Raw genomic sequence first — 23,805 nt, 5'->3', positions numbered from 1 at the left:
GTTCAAATCTACTTTTTTTTTAAGGAGAGTGGTCTTATGGAAGAAATGTTCTCTTGCAGAATTTTCTACTTGTCTAGTAAGCTTTCGGGGATTGTTTAAACTTGCTGTAGAATATCTGTCATTTTCTATTATCATTTTATAGGCATTTATGTGTCATTTATGAAGAAGCTATTCAATTTCATCTATAATAAATTGTAAGGGTCTACTTCATAAAGGATCTTTATGTGACTGCCAAAGATGTGGATCATCATGCAGTCCCCTTTAAATATCTTTCTGGGAGATAAGCGTAGCAAAAAATCTCTCAATAGGAATACGACTTTATTCTAACTGTGCTTGAGCATGGAAACAAACATAAACTTTGCCAGGGAAACAGCCCGCGTAAAGTGAGCGCTGGTGCAGTCACTTGGTGCAGTCTCAGCCAGAATCGGAGTTTCTGATTACCATAAATGAAAAGAGATTGTATAGGCTGCTTGCCTCCCCTTGTAGGACAGTGAAAGCAGTGCCATGCCAAATACTTGTGATGAGCTTCAATTCATGAATAGAAAGGCATGGGGTGATCTAGACTAGTGAGTAAGGATTAAAAGAAAAAAAGAGGTGTTAAATGATTGGTGCCTGTTGGTTAAAGGGCAGTGGGGAGAACTGACACCTTGAGGTGCTGTGTGGGGGCTGTGTTGGGCCCCTCTGCCCTGCCTGGGTGCTTGCAGGGTGCTAGCACCGGGCTCAGGAGAGCGCAGCCTGCTGGGTTCCCTGGCCCCAGCACTCAGCTGAAGGGCCAAGGCAGGCCCTTAGTGGGGTGAGATGGGAGTGCTTTGCTCACCCTGTGACCAGGTTTTGGTGCTAGGTTTAGAGAGGAGGGAAACAGGCAAAAAGAGAAGTTTGATTGTAGAGATTTCATGTAGCACAAGATGGCAGTAATGCTCTACTATTTTTACATTCACTATCCTGGAGTTGAACAGACATGAAGTTAGAGCTGCAGAATGCAAAGCTGAGACTTTTTGCCTTAGAGATAACTTCATTTGCATCTCTCCCCCTCCTCTCCCCTACAGACACACAGACTTTGTTCCATTCTTCCTGTTTTTCCTTGAGGTGCAGGGGTGGGATAGAAGGGGAAACAAGTTACCAGAGCGTCCTTCCTCAAACCCACGCAAACTGAATCCAGCCGAGGTTGGTACTGAGGGAAGATGAGTTGCAACATGCTCACCAACCCTCCAGTCACTGCTGGACCTCTGCTAGGTACAGGCCCTGTGGAGCTGCACTGGAGGGACCGAGACAGCACAGACTGAGATCTGAGCACAGGGACCATCAAATCATGCTGTGGTGTAGATGTAATTCTCTGTTACTTACGGCAGAAAAAAGGTGGTTTTGTCTACCAAGCTCTCTTGTGGTCTTCTTCAGTACAAATCTGAATAATGACTTCTTGGGGCCTTATCTCAGAAATAGCCTTGTGTTGGCTGTAATCATGTAGCCTTGTTCTCAGCTGGAGCGTGCAGTTCTGCCGTGGTGTGTGCAGGCCAGGTCTGTGTCACGGGGGAGCTGCTCGCCACCTCTGGTGGACACCCTGTGGAGGTTAGCTGGGCAGGCAGCAAGCCACACGGCTGCTCGCTCCCTTCCCCCTGCAGTGAGATGGGGGAGAAAAGAGTGTTTGAGATACGGCCAGCTTAATAAGAGGGGAAAAAGAAAAAGGAACTGGAAAAAAATAAACAAGTGATGCAGTGCAATTGCTCACCACCTGCTGACTGATGGCCAGCCAGCTCCTGAGCAGCAGCAACACCCCCTTGCCAGCTCTTCCCCATGAACTGTTCGGCACGATGCCGTGTGATGTGGGACATCCCTTTGGCCATCCTGGGCCAGCTGTCCTGGCTCTGTCCCCTCCCAGCTTCTTGTGCACCCCTGGCCTCCTCCTCACTGGCAGTGGGTGTGAGAAGCTGGAAAGGCTTCATGTAAGCACTGCTCTGCAGCAACTGAAACCTCCGGGTGTTATCTGCCTTGTTCTCAGCCTAAATCCAAAACACAGCACCATGCCAGCCGCTAGGAGGAAAATTAACTCTATCCCAGCCAAAACCAAGACATGCCTTTACCTTGTGTTGGCCTTTGCTCTGCCTTATCTTACTAATAACTCATGAATCGATTTCCATTATGGCTCCCTTCCTGAATTTGTCAATTCTGTAAAACAGCTGTTCAAACTGCTTCCATGGAAAATGAAAACAGTTTGAATGAAAATTTCATTCATTCAGAGACAGTGTTTGCATTCCTGTCGTGAACGGGTGTGGGATTACTTACTTGAAAAATATCTGCATGTTATATGGGGAAAAAGGTACCAGAGTGGTGCCCCCAGCCAGACACTAGACAGTGCAGTAGAAACTCTTGGGACAATTTTGTGTCCTCTTTTTTTCCTGCACAAATTTTACAGAATGGTGAAGTACATCTAATCACAATAACGTTGCCCATTGTTTTCCAACCAAGCTACAGCACAATATTGTGTTTAAATCCCAGACATGAGGCATCTTTGCCCATGTTACTAGGACAGCAATGATGGTTTTACAGTTTGTCCTGCTTTTCTGTAACCTTCCCTCCCACCCCCAGGCTGTTTGGATCAAAGCCTTTGTGTTGGCAGTCAGTGAAGGGAGGTTTCTTGGGGTTAGGTTTATCTCATGCCTCTCGATGAAGAAAAGCCAGTGTTCAGCAGCGTGAGGCCCGCCAGATGTCACTCTTGACTCGCGGGAGAAAGCTGTTTGAGAAATCCCCCACTCTGTCTGCCAAACTGCTTTTCCCTTTGCACACTGCTGTGATGCTACCTTGGTGTGGTTGTCATGTGTTCTGGTACAGCGTTTCTTTCATCCGCGTGTATTGTGAGAGGAAAATGGAATGGTGTTCCTGTGGTTGAATGTGCGGCATGCTAGTGAATTTGAAGAACATGGATTTAGTACGGTTTATGGAGATGACTTTTTCAGATGCATCCACGCAATGTTTGTATGACAAAATGCCACAACTTGAAATACAGCTGTAATTTCCTTTTATTTGTCTGATTAACTTTCTAGGCAACTGATTACATTTCCACAGTTATTTTGGTACCGTGGCAACAACAGCTAATTCTTGATGTGTTTTGCTATGTAGCACCTTCCAAACATGGAAGTGATGCCACCCTCATCTTGGGCAGCACGTACTGAGGATTAGATTTTGGGTTTCTTGCCTTGGGACATGTCACCAAGGGTTAGCAAAATGTGCCTGGGCAGCTAGGCGGTGGCAGTGTGTAATTCATCTGAAGAATTGTCAGCTGTTTTGCTGCATCCCACAGCCTTTCGCAGCTGGAAGGGTGCGGGAGGTCTGGGTTCTAGCACCGTGTTCTAGTTCTGCTGTGGGAGGAACAGCGCTTTGTTGGACTCAGGCTGACTGGAAGGACATCTTACTCCCGATTTTTAAGATTTTGCTAGGTTCTGAGGAACTGGTGCACTTACTACTAGCTTACTTATGAGCTGCTCAGTACAGCCTGAAGCACTGCTTAGCCATAGACAATACGTGTTGAGTAATATCAAAGCGTGCAAGGGTATTTTTGACATACATAAGTGCATCCATATGTGTTTTTTGTATATGGTAAGAAAGTTGCTCTGAAAAACAGACTGTAACTATTAAACATATGCTAAAGCTCAGAGTTTCCATTAATTTAATATATCATGCATTGCTGGAGAATATACTGTACTAGCAGGAGATTCCCTCATCTAAGCAGAAATTGTGATTTGGGGTCTCATATGTTTTGTATCACTTCCTTGTCTTAACTCCATCTTAAAAAGTATTGGAGTGCTTTTTGATAAAGTTCCTCCTAGTCTCCCCTCAAAGTAACTTTGCAAATTGTTAGGTTCAAAATTAATAACATGGTCCTTGCGTTGCCAAAATGGAATGGGAGAAAGAGACATTAGCGCTCCAGGATGCAAAGTGGTTTTTGCTTCCTGTGGGCTTCCCTCTTTGATGTGTAGTGCATCTTGTGTGCCTTGCTGAAAGGAAACCTGTCCACACAACTGGGTGTTCTGGGTCAGGACCTGTGCGGGGGGGCAGAAGTAGTGGTTTGAGCCACGAACCCGAGCAGCATTCATTGGGACGCACTGATTGCGGCACAAGTCAAAGCTTCCTGGGTCACATAGAGGTGCTGGCACATTTCCTCAGCAAGAGGAGATGTGGAGGTTATTTATATCTGTGCCCCCGAGGAGTGTCATGCTGCAGTGTGCTTGGACATGCCAGAGTGAGCTGCACGTGCTTGCAGGCCAGCAGTTACTGGGAAGGTGCAGCAGCAGGGACTCCTGCACGCTCTTGGGAACATGCGGTCAGGTCGCTGGCTTATTATTAGCTCGTATGGTGCTTATTATTTCCTAATGCAACTGCCCACAGTGGATATGTTAAGCTATGGGTATGGTATGTGCTGCTGTATCTACCTGCTGGAGGTTACAGCCACACCTTTGTGTTGCTGTGTGGGTGCACCCCAGGAAGTTTTTGTGCCAGGAAGTTTCAGGCGTGTGTGTGGTCCTTTGTGCCTGGTGCTGTGGTTCGGTCGAGTCTTTCAGGTCTGAAAGGCAGCAGAGATTCATTTTATTTCCTCACTGTGCGTTTGACAGGCAGGCAGGACATTTTCTGCTGTCCTCCCTCCGTAAGTTGCGACTATTACCTCCTAAAATGCTTGCGCCACTCATTGAATTTGTAATTATTTAGCATGTTGTTTGAATGACACCTTTTGTATATGCATTGTTGAGTCAGGGCAAATGGTGTGTTCATTCATGCGTACAGACTTAAGCCTGCCTTCCACCAAAGCAATTAAACTCCAGAAACACAACTGTGGCATCAGTCAGCAATGTCAAAATTTGCTTGCATAGCAGTGGATAAACTATTCTTTTCTCTTGTGACTTGTGCATGTGCTCTTTTTCTTCCTTTTGCGTGGTGTAGACTGAGAGCTGGATACTTGTCAAATGCTATAACATGAAGTTAAACATTTGACTTGGGGAGAATGACACATTGACACTTTTCATAATAATTGCTTCCTACACGGGAAACCTCCAGCTGTTTTGGTGGAAATAACATGATGTGACTGTGACAATAATAGAGTCCCAAAGCTTGTAGGCTGAAAATAGAAGCTTATAGATCCGCTTTTAGTTGAAAGGTGGGGTTTTTAACCTTTATACTACTGATCATAAAGATGGCTAGAAATTAAAATTAAAGAAATCCAAAGAAAATTCTTCCATTTGTTGACACACATACATAAGTGTTGGATGTGACTTTGAATAAGGTTTATTTTCATGTCTGTCCTGCAGGAAACGTCAGGAGTGCCCTTCAAAAAGGATTAGGTTTAGATTTTCTTTTTGCTTCGGAAAATCCAAATTGCAAAATTTGCATCCCAGGACCACCCTGTCAAGTCCTGATGTTACGCTAGCTTAGGCAGCAGAGGAATCTCAGACTCTCTTTCCCTTTGAGGAGTGTATGGCCAGTCCCATGTTGAAGGGAAGGTCATCGGAAGAGAAGTCTGTGGGTGGACGCCAATGGGGAAGACCTCCATTTCATGCACTTCCTGTAAGTGAAATCACTGGTGTAAATAGCAGTCATTAAAGTTAGAGCTGAATGGGGAGTAATTATTTTTAATACATGAAACATTAAAGATTGGACGGTAAGAATGCTCTTAATGAGACACATAACTATTCTGTGAAAGGCTGAATATGGTAACTGTGTTTCATTATCTGTTTCTCTGGAATTAGTGCTTCTATCCCCCCACAATAAAAACAGGATGAACATACATCTGCTAAATCTTTAATGTCTCTAATGGCCTCTTGGTCATTTGCATTTCAGATCCTTCTTCGCACACTGTAGCAATTTGTGATCTTGGAATGCACTGCGGATTGAAGCTGAAGGTCCTGCTTATTATTATTATTTTTCACCCCCATTCAGCTGTAGGATGCAACAGATAAAACTCTGAAAACTCTGCTGTGATATTTCTGGAGATTCATTGCTGAGATCTCACCATGGAGAGGGTACAGGCTTTGCTAATTGTGCTCTAAAGGGAGTATGCATTTATGCATCTTTCTTTTTGATGACAGCAATTCACAGAATTCATTTAAAAAACAAAACAAAGCATTTGTTGAAGATGGTAAAAAGGCAGCTAGGCAGCACCTGTGGTTGTTGTTTATAGTACTCAGAAGATGGTTCCAGAAGTCCTGTCATGTAACTCAATTAAGAGGTGGTAAAATCACTCAAGTTCAATGTGCCTTGTAGGTGATGGCAGAGCCACTGATAGAGCAACTGCCAAAGAGAACAACTTATGAGACTGAACTATGTTGTTAAGCTGTAGTCCGATTTTTAGTCAGCTGGCAGGAATTGCAAGGTACAGGGACTTGAGCAGAACTTAGGCTTTGCAAATGTGGCCCTTAAAAAGGGATCTGTTTCTAGAACAAGTGAGTTGTTCAGCCTGCATCATGCTGAGATTAGTTGTGCCACCTCATCACTATAAATGGCAAATCCAGGAATAGTTTTCTTATTTGTTGGTGAAGGTCAGTTAGTGTTTGTGTTTGTTCACAGTATCCTCCTAGTCTAGCTGAAAGTGTTATGTCACTATGAAGAAGACCTGGAAGGTAGTTCACTATGGTAATTGATTTATTTGGACTTCTGCCAGTCACCAGGGCATATATTGTGGTTTTCAGTAGCAGCTACTAGAAAGTCTCTTTTCTATTAGTCAACTTTATATAAGGCGCCTTAAGGGCTATATTGTAGAAAGCCAACAAAACCCTGACTTACAATGACCACTTTTGTTAAAGCAGGTGCAAGCTGTGCATAAAAATGTGGTTATTTTATATCTTGAAGTCTTAATCTTGTTCTAGGGATGCCAAACAGATATGGTGGTTGACAAGTTTTCTCCTAGGACAGCAGTTTCTGTTTCTGGGCTATACCGGATACTGACAAATCTGTCCTGGAAGCCCCTCCATATTATGTCTGCTTTTTCATGCTTCTGTGAGTATCATTGAGGATTGCATCAATTACATATCCAAAATAAACCCTCTGCTCTTACTGGAAGGTGGAAATAGAAATCCTGATTACTCATGTATAACCCGTGACTGCATACCAGATATCAGACTTGCTACTTGTAGTCTGAAGACCAACCAGGTGCTCTAGTTGTACCCTCTAATTTCCTGCTTAAATACATAAATAAATAAATAAATAAATAGTACTTCTGTGTCATGTAGAAATGACTCTGTTGTTTGTGGCACAGTCTTGCCAAAGTTGCAGTAGCTTTCTGTGTTCAGATGCAGCATGTTGAAGTGCGGTGCTGAGCTTACTCCAGAAGATAGCTCGTCCCCCTCACCCTAAAAAAATATTCTTGTTATTGACAGCTCAGCTGTCATTGTGGCTCCCAGCTATCATGAGGATAGTTCAGGGAGCTACTGCAGGTAGGTTACTCTGCAGGTAGGTAGTTTATTCAAGTTCCTTCCTGCCTGTAGTGGATCCAGGTGGGAATTAAGCTTGCCAGTGTGGTTTGTAGTGCATGTGCTCCTGTCTGCTGTGGACAAAGTCCAGGTGTCAGTGCTGGTTCTCAGCCTGAGCCCTGATTTCAGTGACAGGAAAGTGATAGGTCTGTAGGACCCTGGTACGGATAGATGAGATGCCCTCAAGTGTGTCTGTTTTTCGTCCTTAGAAAACTCGGAATTTTCTGTTTGATTGCTCATCTGCCTTGAGGGTTAGCTCTACTGTGGTGGGATAGAAACACGTGTTGGCATCCCTGTTGTTCAAGGCTATGTGGTGATCTGAACAGCACTGTTAATATGTGGGGATGCTGTAAAACTCGATTTGTTTCACTGGATCCATGTGCTGTAGATAAAAAATATATATATTTGGGTTGAAAGTGGCTGTCTGAGATGTGACCTAGATAAGGAGGGAAGCGTTCCAGCAGAAATGGTGTAGTCATGGAGTAAGTGGTGAGATGTCTGTGTTTTCTCACTGTAACTTATTCTGCTGGCTCTTCTGTTGATGTAGGTGTCTTAATAGTACTCCAGCATGCCTTTTCCACTTATTTTAGATCTCTTCTGGCCTATAAGGTGCCTGTTTCTGCATGATACAAACTTTGCTTGTAATCTGTGCAATATGGCTGTTCTGCATCTCCCACTGGATTTTTGCAAATCGCTTTCCTTGTGGTTGCAGTTGCCTGGGCGTGAGATTTGTTCAGTACGCCAGCAGTTCAGGAGGTGTGCAGGTCAGCGGGGGGCTTGGTGATGCCTTGCGTTCGGTGCGCTTCCTTTGTCTGCACGCCAGCAGGGACGGGCAGCACTTGTGGTACAGGAATGAGATATCGGAGACAATCTTGAGGCTGCTCTGAAGGCAAGAATAGTGGGCACTTGATGACAGTAGAGGTTTATTGAGGAGTCTGGCTAGCAGGGGAGGATCTGGTAGTCCCTGGATGGCTGTGGTTGTGTGCATTTCATCCCAATTTAAATTTGAAGGGCATTATGCACGCCTTCTCAAGCTGTAGGTCTTAGTTCATTGTGACTTGAAAGCAGACCTGCTTTGTAAGAAAACTTTGCTCTTTTTTTGTCTCAGAAGATATGTTCTATTTATACATATATATATTTATAAAAATAAATAAATGAGGTCCAATTCACTGTTGTGTAGCGCTGGCTAAACTTGCACGTCTGCTTTGGTTAAATGTAATCATTTGCTCTGTGTAAATTGTTCTTCACATCTGAACATCAGTATAGGTTGAATAGTAACCATTTAGCAACACAAATCCAAGAGTTTCATAAATTTTTCTGGCTAAATTTTTACTGATGGCAGAATCTCTAGCTTGACCATAACTCATTTATTTTTCATGTCTTTTTGTCTGTCCTTGTAATGACCTGTTCTTGACATACTGTACTCTGCAGCTCAGTGCTGAAGACAGCCTCTTCATTATTATTGAGCAGCGATATTCCAGAGCGTTTTTTGATGTAGTACATCTTGCTCAATCTGCTAAACTAAGGCCTTCAGCATGCCTTACCAAACTAGTCACATCATTTTTTCATCCCTCTTTCTAGTTTGTAGTTGGTGAGTCAGACCATCCATCGACACCATAAATCCTCATTCAAACAGTCCAATTTACATATTGCTACGATCACACTTGAAAGTTCTAATAAATTTCCGTCTGTGGCATAAAGCCCTTTGAATAACAGCTCTGTCTAAAACTGTCATTTTAGTACCCACGAGCTTGTCATCTTCCTGGAGCTTATTACTCCAGTTTTAACAGTACCCTGCAACTGATGTCCTGCCTGCACGTTTCTCACTTAAAGGCCTGTGAAGTTCCGTTGTCTGTGGTGCTGCTACTCGTGTTGCCAGTCCTCTGCGTTTTCTGTAAGCAAACAGCCTTCACCAGTGCTAGACGAGGTGCTGGCCACCTGCTTCCTTGTCTGTTTTGTTGTTCCTTCAAAGCAGTGGGCGAGAGTCTTCAAGAACCATCTCTCAGGAGTGAGCTTTTGCTTTTCACATACGTGTAGTTTTTTACTCTTCTGGAGTGGCATATCACTTACAAAGGGTGCCTGATCCAGGCGTCTCTGTGAGGCTATGTGTAGGCCTATTTTCTGTAACAACTCTTTCAGTTTAATATTTACACATTTTTTGTGTTGAAGAATATAGGAACACTGGTGATGAGGGGAAATCGTTGGATGCACACAAGCTGATGCACTGTTTGGGTTACAGTTTGGATTAGCAAGGGAAAGAGGTACGAGGAGCTAAAAGTTGGTATTTGAGGTTATTGAAACTGCACTAGGAAACAGCATTTACCTGAAAATTTGTGCATGATGGGCAGTTGTTACATGGTCCCTTTTTAAGTCAAATGCACTGTATTTACAATTATTGTACAGAATCCATTCTAAATAGCTGTTTGCTGTTTAATTTATTTCTCTTGCAAGTATGCAATTTATCTTAGACATCTTTCCTCTTTGGTCTTTGCGTTCATTCTTACTTGTCACATCCAGATGTGCTTCATGCCCACTGACTTGAATAGTAAAGAGAACAGAGAAAATTCGTTTTGGAGCAATCTATTGCACTGGGATTGTTTGTGAAGACAAACCTCTTGGATATAATAGATAAGTTGAAGTCTTTCTTTTCCTGTTAGTGTCCTAGATAGCCTATCTACTCTTCAGCCAGAAAAAAAGAGGCTATTTTCATCTGTAGAAGGAACTCAGTCTTTGAATGGATCGATAGACAGCATAATGAAAACGGATGTGACAAAGGACAGGGTGCACTTCTTGCTACAGGGCCGATAAGATCCCTCATGTGGAAGTGTAGTATTTGAAATGGTGTGGAGGATATTTGTTTGCATGTGGAGTATAAATGCTACTTGAACATAGTGGTAATTTTAGAGCTAAACAGTTTCCAGTCTGATGAGAGTTTTTTGGCATTTTATTTGTTTTAGGCTTTGTTTTTAGGGTTTGTTTCTCTTGCTCAGAGAAAAACTCGTTCAAGACCCTGCTCGACGTGGATGAAAGCAGCAGATGTAATTGGATTTTGGGTTTCCTGTGTTTCACATCAGTGTCTTGTCTGGGAGGATTTAGAGCAAGGCTTCTCTTCTGCTCTTTCTCACGTTTCCAGCTTTTGTTCTAATGCACAGTGAAACCAAATGTCAAACTCTCATCCTTCCTTGCAGAATGAGTATTTTGCTTTCTAGTTCTTCTTGTAAATCGTGGTGTTTAGGACCAGCTAATAGTGGTATGCATCTCTCACCAAAGACCACTTTTAGCATTGGGTCTGAACCAGTTTCCAGTGAAGTTGCTGTAAACTTGGCCTAGGAAGCCTAATAAGAAAAAATGTGCAATATGCTGGGGAAATGTCAGTGTTGTGTTGAAGACTTGTAATCTGTACATTCAGCCTGCTTACTTCCTGATTGCTGTCCCCAAATAGAAAGTGGATGTTTGCTTTCAGATGTGATGAAAACAGGCAATTTGATCGGCTAATACTGAGGGTGGCACTAAGGCACGTGCAGAGATGGGAGTCGGTAGCTCAGGTTGATGGTTGGGCTTGGTGATCTTGAAGGTCTTTTCTAACCGGGATGATTCTGTCATTCTATAAATGCAGTGGTCTTTATGGATTTAATAAAACAGTAAAATGAGCTGTAGAGATGTGATTGCAGGGCTGGACTGAGCAAGCATGGAATTTTTGTCTGTTTATTTGTTTAGTTGTTAACTTAAAATTTAAGAAAACCTTTTCTGGCTAGGACTGTTTGCTTCCTAAAATACAAGCGCTCTGGATTACAAGTACGTATGTTTTACCTTGAGAATTGGTTTTGACATCCTTTTCAGATATTTTGCATACGCGTATTTCCCTTAAACCATTTCTGTATCTACCTGAGTGGGCAGGTTCAAGGTGCTTTTTGGGTAGGCGCTTTGCAACAGTGAAGCACAGCAAGTTCAAGCCCTGGTGCAGGGATGGAGCTGCCTGAAGAGACCAGTGTGCATGTGAGTGCCTATCTCATGTGATGTGATGGATCTTGTAGGTCACAAAATTAAAGAAATAAATCTGCTGCGGTGTTGCTTAACATGTTTGTGTAATAGCCTGTTCTTCTAATAATAGGTAGTAAGAGTCACCTGATTATTAAACACTTACACGGGCTGACATCTGAGTTCTGTGTGAAATTGCAGAACTGAGGCCAAATCCTTCGTGTTGTTCAGGTGCTCAAGTCTTGCTGATTAGGAATTCATTGATTTCAGTGGGAGTGAGGTTATTTTGGTAGTTTTGCCTCTCCCTCCTGATCATAAAATGGCTAGCTGAGCACACAAATGGTCTCACTCACATTTTAGTGATGTCTTGGTGGAAATAAGTTGCAAATCCACTTCTGGACAGACAGTGAGTGATTTCTGAGGCTTTTTGCACATCCATTTGAGAGGGTCCGATTTGTTCCCTTCCTCCCCCCATATGTTGACAAGAAGACCTCTCTAATGCTCAAGTTGAGTACTCTGATATCAAGCATCAGTTTGGAAAATTGTATTTAGTTTCGCTGTTAATTATTTATAAAGTATGGATGTAAACACCACACACAGTGGTGATACATTAATGGTACCCAGACTGAAAAATAATTTTTTTACAATATTATAACCTAGGTACAATAAAGTAAAAAGCAAGTCTGGAAAACACCAAGGAAGGAGAAAAACCTCTCCCATCTGTTCATCTGCTGTTCTCTCCCACTAGGTATTGGTTTTTTTTGAGTTGCATGTAGGGTTTTATATCCTAGATGTAAGCAAAGCAGACTGCCTCCCTGTAAGGTATTTACTGCAGTTTGTTACCCCATGCAGCATTGCAGTGATTTCTGTACCTCCGTTGTACAGGAACATGCTGAGATGTTGGAGCACAGACAGTCTGGCAGGTGGCTGCACAGTGCCTAATTACAAAAGGGTAACATGGATTTCTGTCATACGTATATGTGAACATAAATCAGGCAGGAGATGAAAAATATTCTTTGTCCAAGTTGGGCAGCAAAACAGGAAGAAGAACTAGCAATGACTTTTCTGGAACTTTCCCACTAACTTCACTAGACTCGTTCTCTTCGGGGGATGTGGTGTGTTGTTCTGTTGAGCTTCTTGCATCAGATGTGGAAGAAGTCAGACTTGCAACTCAACCTAAATGAGGGTGTAGACAGAGGTGTGATTACTCTCCTGCCTCACGTGTCTGTTCAGTGAGTACTTAAACGGATAGGGTCTAGTAAAAATTTGATTTTGGTTACCCTTCTACTAGAGGCCAAAAATTGGACTGTGCTGGTTAATTGGAGAAGAGGATGAACATAAGTGGCACCCTTGATGCTGAGGCAGTTGGCAGAGCTGCTGGCATTTGTTATGTTTGGTGAAACATGCAGCCTCTGAGGTGTCTGAGAATTGTTTCATTTCAGGTCGGATTGTGGCACTGAGAGTGCTGAGGAATATTTGTCTTCTGCTTTTCGTCTGAGACTAATTGATGAACAAATTAATGTACGTTCAGTGTGAAATGAGAACTGAATTATTTATCTTTGTCTTTTTTGGATAAAGACGTGTAAGTTATGAACAAACAGTGATGAGAACTTTTGGTTGGTGTAAAGTCAATAACTGACTGAAGTACTGGAGCTAGGTATTTTAATGGTATGCCTTGACTAGCTGGAGTGTGTGTGTTCTAGGCATAAGTTCATGAATACCTCCAAGTACCTATTAAATTGCAAAGCCTAACTGAATCTATTTGACCCAAGGACTTGCAGAGGAATACTTCTGCCTGCAGGAAAGCTGCTGTTGTGCACAAAGATTGTAAAATCACCGTAGAGCAACCTACCTTTGGTTGTTAAATCCAGATGTCAGGATGGTGGCATACTTTTTTTTTCTTCCCCATTTGTTTGTCATTAAAAAGAGAGAGAAAATACCTGCAAGTGCTCTTATGCATGTACTTCCAAAGGTAAAGAGGAACTTAAGGCCTTTCCCCCCCCCCAAAGGTATGAAAAGAATAAAGTATGAGATCCTTTACTATGTCATGCTGTATTTATGTTGTAGTTCAGAAGGACAATACCAAGCTGTAGCAGAAAGCTCTGTCCTGTTCGAAGGGAGTGCAAGTGGGGAAGAAATACAGTGCTCTGGTCTAGAGCTGCACTTAGGCCTGTCACAGGTGCTCCTGGAGACCTTGAGGAAGCCCTGATGGAAGTTTCTGTCTCAGCTTCCTACCTCTAGTTCTGCTGTTGTCAGTTCAGGCTGTAAATATTCAGAGAATGTTCTGTCTTGAGATATGTACAGCAACTAGCACATAGGGTCTTGCTCTAAGGGCACTGTGGCGATATGAATAATAATCCTTAGCCAAGGAAGCAAGGCACGTTTTCCCTTTGCAGCATAATAGCGCTTTAAATTCTTCTGCTGTCCTTGGTTGTGTGTATGCCGACTCAGCAACATGCGGAGACACTGCAGAAATTTTTACGTATGCTATGGGTTTGTGACTATGCTTCTACAGCCATGTAAATCAGAAATAACTCTGCTGAAATCAGTGTTTTATGTACTGGCATATAACTGTGGGAGAGAAGAATGGATTTATTTTGAAAAATGGGAACAGCAGCTTGCTTAATGTTTCTTTCCTTGCATTAAAAAAAAAAAAAAAGCATTGATGATGTTTTCCTAATGGGCTCTAAAGATTCAGCCCTTAAAATAAGCAGATTCATGAATAAAAGAATTGTTCCTGGTAAGGAAAAAACTGCCAAAAAATATGCTTAATTTATGGCACTAAGAAAGAAATACTCCTGTAATGGATGAGTTAATTTTGCCACTTGATTATGCAGCTAAAGTTATGGGTGTTATAATCTTAAAATTGTTTCCAGTTTATTTTGTTTCCTTCCTGCATCATATAAATACTGCAAAGTAGTTTAAAATGGATGTGTGCTGTGCAAGGAAAACTTCCCTTTGGTGTGTGTCACAGTAGCTTGCACAATGCCACGTGAATGCAGTCGCCAATCAAATGTGCATCAGCTACCAGCATGCTGATCTCGCCGTGCTGGTTGTCCGCTCTCATTAGATGGCGCGGATAGTGGGAGTAAAGCAGAGGCTGTAGCATCTGGGCAGGTGTCCTTGCAACACATTTCTCCAAGATACTACTCTTAACTATAAAACAAGAATGTTCTTCTATGTTGTTTTCCCCTATCCAATGACTTTTCTTTCTTTTGCAAGGTAAAAGACTTCATTTTTCTTTCTCTTGGCTAGAGCAAGAATGTGTTCAAGGGCTCAGGGCTGCTTCAAAGCTTTGTGTGTTCTGCTGAGGACTCTGAGCAGTCAGCATCAGCTCCTGGGTGGCCCAAGAGAGTGAATGAGGGAGTCTGCATTCATTTTGAAGTCAGAAGAACAGAAAATTTGGACCAACAGATTTCACAATGGTTGTTTAAAACCGTGACTGAGAATGCAGGGTGCCTAGCTGGGAGCTACTCTCTTCACTGTAATTACCTGGGTTTGTTGGAAAATTCAAGTGCAGGGGTTCTTTGCCAGTGATTTGAAGGAGCCTCAGGTACTATAGCGTGCTGATTACCCCTGAGTACTGACATTGTTTTACTGTAATGTAGTTCTTAAAGCATGCAACAACAGATTATCTCAATTTATCAGCTGTGGAAGTAGTTGGAGAAGGAGAAACTGGCGGTCTTCCAGAGGTTTCAAAGGCAAATTCTAAGGCAGAATTGAGAGATTCAGTTCCCAGGTAGTGCTCTATCTATGAGGCAGCAGGTCCTAGTTCGGCTGGTTAAACACCAGCTGAATTCTGATGTTGTCTAAAATTCGGTGTATTCTTATTATAGACCAAATAATATCTTCTTAGTTAAGACTGCTACGAAAAACTGCTTGAAACTGAATTGATTCAAGTTTCTCATTTCTTCCAGGGAGTAATGTGGGTGCAGGTTTCTAGCAGCATGCTAGTTTTGTGAGGTGGAATAGGATCGAAGCTGCGACTTAGAAGCTGGGATTTTGGTCTCTTAGATCTGTTAAGCATTACTCGAGAGACAGTTCCTAAAGGCTCTGAGATGTCAACATTAGAATTTGTCTAGTTCTAGTTCCCTGCCTGCCAGCTAGTTCAAATCTGCATCATCTTCTGCCCAGGACTGATGGCAAGTTCCCAGGCTCTGGGGTACCCTGGCTGATAGGGTGATGAGAGGTGTGGATTTTAACCTCCCTCCAGCAAAGGAGGAAACTGAAACTGGACCTCCTACCTCCTGAGCACCAGGGCTTAGTGTGAGAGGAGGATGCCACTACACCCCAGGTCAGCCCTGTTTCAGAGGGAAGATTGACAGCTCACTGGTGTTCAGTAGAACAATCTGCAAGTGCACAGCTTGTCAAGATGTGCCAGGTGTTTGAACACCAGAACAGAAAGAAGATGGATTCCTGCGAAAGGAGATGCAAGATGTGCTGCCCCTTGCAAAAGGCAGTTCAGCTGGTGGGTAGCTCAGCAAGAACATCCAGTGAGGGATAGCACTGGTGAATGAGGGTGAGGTACCTGCGGTGCTCGTGAGAAGCAAGTCTCTTTGGGGACCTGATCCTGGCTTCGCTGCAGTTTGATCGCACGCTTGAGGAGAGGAGTCAGAGCTGCAAAGTTAGGGTGCTGCTTTGCATACCTGGCATGAATTGGGTAGAGAATATTGAATCCAGCAGACCTAGAAATTTCCTAAACAAGCAGAGGAACTCTCGTGGAATGTTACGTTACAAGGCTTTTGGTTTCGTTTGTAAAAGTATGCGCAGAAGATGTCATGAATGTCCAGAACTGAGGCCGTGGAATGGAAAACTACAGTCTTAGGTGTTAAAGCCTACTTCTGTGATTCTGTGATTCCGTGGTCTTGCAGAAATTGCTGGAATTACACTTAGGACATCTGGGTTATCTCAAAGTAGAAAAAATACAAACGCCTTATTTCCTCTACAAAAAGACTTCCCCAGTTTGCTCCCCTGTCATTCCGCAGCCTTGACTGTTAAGAGCTTGTCTGTGTAACGTGAGGGATAATCTGCGTCAGAGTCCGTATTCGCATTAGTCCTCAGGTCTTTGTCTCTGATTTTGATGGTTTGATGGTTTCTCTTCTGGCTTCCTCTATTTGTGAAAGGAGATGGGATATAAAAGCTAAGTGGCTGCATGATAAAGGTGTGCTGTCTGTTAGAGTGCTAGAGAAATCAGGATCTATAGCTGGTGAAATGTAGCAATTCCTGGATTTCTTAATAAGTCAGGCTATGGTTAGTCTTTAGAAAGTGGTTCTTGCTTGTAGAGTACTTTAGTGTCTGTATTTGTAGCCCTTAATTTGCTTAAAGAACTCTGAATTCAGAATATTTTGTGTGGCTTTTACAGAGGAATTTTCATTCAAAGCTGTCTTCCTCCACTGAAGAAAATTCAAAGCTATTACCGGGTGGTGTGAAGAGGTGAGTGGATAGGGCATAGCTTATATTGGCTGTGCTTATGGTAAATATTCCTGAGGACAATGCAATGAGTAGAAAGCCAGGGCTTTAATTGACAGGCTCAGACATGAAAAGAGAGACCTGTTTGATGCACTTCTCATTACTGGGCAAATAGAAGGTCAAGCTAATTAGTTCTCTTGATAACTTGCTTACTCCACTGTGGGAAAACTTGAATGTGTCTGAACAAAACTGGTTTGCAATGCAGCAGAGAATTGCCTTCCAAAATCATTAAAGAAACATTAAGGAAATCACAAGTGTAATGCACCTGGGCAGATTACAAGGCTCTGCTAAACCAGTGCATATTTAAAATTAGCTCTAATTTCTGCCTTCATTTAATGCACCTTCATATCTTTAATGAGGACTCTTGTGAATTTTAGCAAAGGGGGGGAACTGAAAGTGTCCCAAGATAGCACTGGTTTCATGCAAATAATTCAACCAATTGCTCTGTGGCCAGGTTTAAAGGCTGATTGTAGTACTTCATCTAGTTTGATTCCACTAAACATGTACCCTATGCTGAGCCTAGTCTTGGATCTTATGTTTGTCAGTGTATGTCTCATGATTATGGAAGGCAAATGTTGCCTTGGTAAGGGGAAATCAGTCAAGTGAATGCGTTGGTGTGCTCTACCTGAGAGTGAAGCATGCTTACACCAACGCTGTGACTTCGTGGCCATCTGATGTGGTGTGCTCTGCTACATCAGTGAATGCGTATTTGTTGTTTATGGTCACCTAGTAGAACAACATTTGTAACTAAAGAGGTTTGTAACCATTTCATAAAGCCCTAGCACTCTGCTTTCCTTGTTCCACATCCTACAAATTCAGAGGAGAGGCAGGCTCTGCCTGCAGTACGAATGGTCCTTGTAGCAGTTGTATGCTGCATCTCCACGGCCCAGGCTCTCCAGTTTTGCATTTGGGTGTAAACAGTGCTGGTTCCATTGCAAGCATAAACCTGGATGTGCCCCTATCAGTTCTCTTTTAGCTTGTGGAGGTTTTTATATGCTTTGTCATTAGCACAGATCAATGGGAATCAAACAGTACAGGAAGAGTGCTGCGCAGATGTAGTTTAAAAATCTGCACACCTTGAAATCCAAATCAGTAGGCACAGAGGGGAACCAAAGAAATATTTTTATCTACTTATGGGAAGTGAAGTCAGGAAGAAATCAAGTAATTTACTGTAGCTCCCTTGGGGGAGCATGAGTCTAGAGTGGGAAAAGAGAAGTTGGAATTCAGATCTCCTGAAATACAGCGTGATTGCCCAGCAGCAGAACTGCTTTGCACAGTGATGTGTCTCATCTGAAAAGGAGAGAGTGTTTGGGCACCGTGGGTTTAGCTTCTTTGTGCAGTGAAAGAAGCCTCTGGGAAAGTACTCAAATGCTTTCTGAGACTGGTTTCAGAGATATCTAGTCTTTTAAAATGAGTTACTTTTTTTCCTCAAAGCTGTTCTGTGGTTCAAATCAAAAGCATGTATGGACTGTGAAGCTAGAAGTATTGTGCAGGTCACCTCATTTTAAAAAGTGAGAACTACTTATGTGTATGTTTTCCGTTGGCTTTGTCTATCAAAATGGTCCCATGTTTTGGCAGATTGTAGCAAAACTTGGTTTAAACAATGGGGTTAAGATTTTTTTTGTGTGTGGATATTATAGGAATGTGTTTCCAATTTTAAGCTCTTCGTAAGTGTGTGTATAGCCTAAATGTCAACTCTTTAATGTCAGGATCATTCCCATTTACAGTAAAATTTAGTTTTGTATAAGCTCCCTTTTGAAAGAGAAGGAAAAAATGTTCTAATTTTTATTAGTATCTATGGCTAATGCTTCTCCTCTTACCCCATTCTTCTGCGGTATATTCCCTGCTGGCTCCTTCTGTTTTGCCTTGACATCCAGACTTGGATCATGCATAAACAACACCTGATGGTGTCAGTGGGACCGCTGCATACTTGAGTGTCCTCACAGTAGTGCCCTGCCAGCAGCGATGACATTCCAGCCCTGCGTTTGACATTGATACCTGTTCAAAGACAGTGAGGAGTGTTACTGCCTGCTTGTGTTTAAAAATGCATAATGTATGATTTTAAAGAGTTTTTCTTTTTCCCTTAATGTGCCTAAAGGCGGTCTGTCCCACAATGCTAGCTTAATCCTTGACTATGAAACTGTATGTCCTTAGTTTGATATACACACACAATTCATTTCTATGTATATGAATGAGAATTGTGTGTATATTAGATAAAATACCTATTAGGACTGTGTGAACATCCTACTTTTCCAAGTCTAATGCCTGTGTTTGTGAGCTGCTAAATAGATCTTTGATTTGCTTTTTGACGCACAATTTAGTGTGTTGCATCTGCATTATTTTTTTGGCTATTCAGACCAATTTAAAGAAGTCACTTTACAAACCTTGTTGTTTTTTTTCTTTCTTGAGACCTCAGGCTCTGTTTTTATTGTTGTGTAGGTAAATGGAAACCAGAGTTTCTGTGTGCCACCAACAGATGTCCAGTCAGAAGATTTCTTTTTGCTATGAAGTGTACAGTTCATTGCATTTTTGCTACAGACCTACATAACAGGCATGAAACTAAGCTGGATGCAGTTCAAATAACAATGTCACTTTTTGTAGGTTTATTGAGTGGCTTGTAATAATTAGAAACCATGTGTAATGGCACTTTTTATTTTCTCACATTTTGATTTGTGTTAATGGATGGCAGCTGCTGGTTCTATTACTGCAATAATCGCAAGTTCTTTTGATTCTGGCCTTAGTATAGATGAAATCATATTTCTGGTCATAATGCTTACAACTGCTCGTGTTCCCCATGACTATGTGATAAAAATTGCCCGTGCGCATAAGTGAAGCCTACTTGAACTTTGTAACTACAATTTCAGTTTTATTAAAACTGAAGCCCTTACAGAAACCTGCTATTAAAAATTCAAAATTTAGATGTTGTAGTGCATATTGAAAAAGCTGATGACTGATCTGAGCAGGATGAGTTTTACTGAGTAAACAGTGAAGTGAATAAGGCCTAGTGGAGTGATACTGAATTGTATCAGCTGCAACTCTAGACCAGCAGTAATTTTATTATTTGAAACCTTTGTTCTGGCCTACATGAACACTTTATTAAGAGGGATAGCCTAGTTTAATGCAGCATTTAGAAGCAGAATCTCTGCAGTTGAGAAATAAAACTTCATACATTTGCAGGAGGAGATGACTGGTTACTGTAGGGCTGGAGGTGGGCTGAAGTGAAAGGCATGCCAATACTCTGTCTTGCATGGCCTTGTTTTTGTGTACAAGGTACGTGGAACTGAGTTATCTTGCCTAAGAAGAGAGCAACTGTATTAAAATACAGAAAGGCACTGGGTATAAACGGAGGAGGAATTTTTCGCTTTCCTTCAAAGCAGAAGTGCTGCTCCAGTAGTGCCTGATACCTCTTTTTTTTTAAAAAAAAAAAAAAAAAAAAAAAAAAAAAAAAAGAAAAGCTTCTTAGGTCTTCAAGAAGATCCATCATTTGCAACATCCCTCTTTCACTGCCAACACGCACCCTAGCAGAGGCATTTATAACACCTCCCATCTGCTCCATGGCTAAGAGTCGCTGTGAGCAGAAGCTGGGCAGGCAGCACCTGCATGCGTCCATATCCAGTCCCCCTCCTGTTCCAAGAAATGAGCCCAGCAGTTAATTAAATGGGTCTTTCCCCAAGTCTGTATTCAGAAATACAGATACTCTGGTTAATGGAGTGTAGACTTATTGCTGGTTGAATATTATTCATCTGCCATAAAACTGTTGTAAGGTATGACTTCCTCTGTTTTGTTGAGGAGGGGAGCTCAAGAGGGCAGGAATAATGGTGAGAGTAGTGCTCCGACCATGTGGGTCTTACTTGCAACTGCAGCTAGAATGAGAAAGGGAGAGCAGTGTGCAGGCTGTCTTTGTGTGTTTAATGATAATTCACTCTTTTGTAGGTATTTGCCATCATAAATGGGGAGCCTGGAGGAATTACATTCCATTCAAAAGGCTGAATTTAGGTGAAATGTATGTTGCTCTGCCATAAAATGAAACAACGTTGGCAATCAACATCTTCCTTTCTAGCAAGGATCAACTTCACAAAATCTCGTAGAGTGGAGCTAGTCTCCTTTCTTCCTCCCTGTTTGCCCGGTTCAAAACTGGTTATGTTTTTGATGTTAGGACTGCAGTTCCCAAATGCTGAAATAGCAACATTTGGTCCTATTTTAGAGCTTTCTTCACGTTAGAAATATCCCCTTTTTAAAAAAGTAAATACTAAAATTCTTGCGTGCTCATGTAAGCCCATGGGTATAGAGTGCACAAACTGGATGAGTGTCATGATAAAATCACAAGTCTGGCTGCAATGTGTGTCTGTAAGTCATCCCTGAATGGATTGTTCCATAACACTAGCAAGTACTTTGAAGTCTTTTGAAGTAGGCTAGTTTTGAATTAGTACATTCAGCAATGAATGACCTGCTTCCTATTTTACTTTACTTTTTATGAGGCCACTGTTCTACAGTAACAGGCTGTGAAAGTTTTGGTGGACGTGGAATGGGGACCCTACAGGACTTCTTCCAGGTCCCTTGCATGTTAGCATGCAAGGGCAACTAGAACTGAAAACGTTAAGTTGCAGTCCTGAGCTCTGCCTGTAATGTCGAGCTGTGTCTTAGCAGGCTGCCGTGTGCTGCAGCCTGTACAGTTTGCTCTCGGAAGCCTCTGGCACTACTGCTGTATCAGTATTAAACAAACCAAGTGAATGTGAAGGTCCATGCAAGAGCAGTGAGATGTGGGCCTCAGTGAGAGAACAGACATGGAGGAGGCAGAGATGGCAGCTCATGTGGAGCAGAATTCAAAATACAAAGTGTTAGGCGTGTATCTAGGAGAAGAGGGAACTGAAGCCATGAAGTTGCAATTGCTTGACTCTTTGCCTCTGAACCACAGAAACTGTGTGCACATTTTAATAACGTTGTGGTATGAGTAAGGACATCATTGTGCACAATTCTTTTGCTGACTCTAGTAATAAAGCATTCTGCCCTTTATTTATAGGACTGCCTCAAGGATCTGACAGGAGGAATTGAGTATGCTGCCAAGATATTAAATGAAATTCCCCAGAAAGACATTCAGTGCACTAAAAGAGCCTCAAAGGCAGAAAGGGAAGGAAATGGGCAAGGTAAGTCATACATAATGATCTCAGTTGGCGTCCATTGATCTCGTCCAGCATCCTTTGAGAGTGGAATATCCATAAAAGTCTTTTAAAAGTCACTTGGATATTCTGGGTACTGTTTGCGCTCACAGATGCGCATTGTTCAGCAGTAAAGCTAACCGTGACAAGCCATTTTCTTTTGACCCAAATAATTAAAAAATGTTGCCGCAGTCCCTTGCTGTTAACCTGAACAGTCAGCAAAGAAATACTTAATTTCACCTGGATGTCTCTAGCTCTCTCCATTCTTTCACTGGTTTTCCCTGAAGGGAATTCATCAGCATGGGATTGTACCAGGAGAGATGAAAAGTCCCTTGAGCTTTTACTGTCTCCAGTGTGGGCCAGTGATGGATACCTGAGGTGAGTATAGGAACAGACAAGTGCATGGTGACATTCTTCAGAATCATTACTGCTACCCATTTGTGGCTCAGAGCCTTCCTGAGCCACATGAATTTATCTGCTTGCTTTTTGAACTTAAAGAAGCTACGAGCGTCCATGAGGTCTTCCAGCAAGAAGTTCCAGAGGCAAACTGTGTGTTGTTAACTACTGTCTCAGTCTGGGTTTAGTGCTCCCCCAGAAGTTTCACTTGAATCTCCTTAGTTCTTACACTGTGGAACAAAGGAGCAAACTTTAATTTTTATGTTCCCTGTGATTTCAAATCTCCCCGCCCCATTTTCTGATTTCCCACCTGGAAAGTTCTCATCTACTTAAGTTACTCCTTGTACAGAAGTTGTTCTTTCATGTATCTAAGCTGCCAGCTCTTGAATCTTGTGTGGTAAAAGGAAAATGGTTGTTTTGGGGCAGACCTGTTTTGAGTATGGTTTTGTAACATCCCTGAGCTGTAAATGTAGCTCTTGAGAAAATTCTTCTTTTGTAGGAAGACCTGGGAAGTTATGTGTTTCAAGTGACAATGCAAAACACCTTATAATTTGGAAAACTGTAGTTTACAGGAACTGTAATGATTTTAAACTAAAAGATGGTAGATTTAGATATTAGAGAAATTCCTTACTAGGAGAGTGGTGAGGCACTGGCGCAGGTTGTGTAAAGTAGTTGTGGATGCCCTATTCCTGAAAGTCTTAAAGGCCAGGCTGGATGGGGCTTTGAGCAGCCTCATCTGGTGGGAGGTGTCCATGCCCATGGTAAGGGGGTTGGAATTAGATGGTCTTAAAGGTCCTTTCCAACCCAAACCATTCTGTGGTTCTCTTGTGCTCTGATAAAGAAACGTTACCCTAGTATGTTCTGTTACAGCTGGGACTGTGGGGTTTGTTCTTGGTTTTGTCTTTTGTGTGGTAGGGAACAGATTTCCAAATTTAATGAGTGGCTCTCGCTTTAATGCTTGAACAGCTTTTTTGAGGAGGTCTAATAGGGGAAGTGCAAATCTGTTACAAGAGACAGAAGTCCACACCTGTTTCCAAAATGCACTTAGTGCTTTAGGTCAACGTTTTCCTAAAATGCAGGAGGGTGACATAAATATTAGTATTACAAAGTGCTTCTAACCTCTATCTAAGGAAGGTGGAAGGAAGAGGCCATGTCCATGGCCATGTTGTTGAAGGCACAGGGACTGCCCACAAGCTGTTTCAGCTCAGAAAGTTTCTCCACAGCTTGTGTGTGGTTTGCTCTCTTCTGCATTGTTTTATTACCTTCTATAGACTCCTAGTAGTTGTCATGCACAAACTCAGCTTCCTAACTCCAAAGGGTGAAAGCAGTTTGTGGTTTTTATTTTTAATAAATTT

Source organism: Aythya fuligula, chromosome 20 (assembly GCF_009819795.1).
Source record: "Aythya fuligula isolate bAytFul2 chromosome 20, bAytFul2.pri, whole genome shotgun sequence".
In the NCBI taxonomy this organism is placed as follows: domain Eukaryota; kingdom Metazoa; phylum Chordata; class Aves; order Anseriformes; family Anatidae; genus Aythya; species Aythya fuligula.
Note: the sequence above shows the minus strand (reverse complement) of the source record.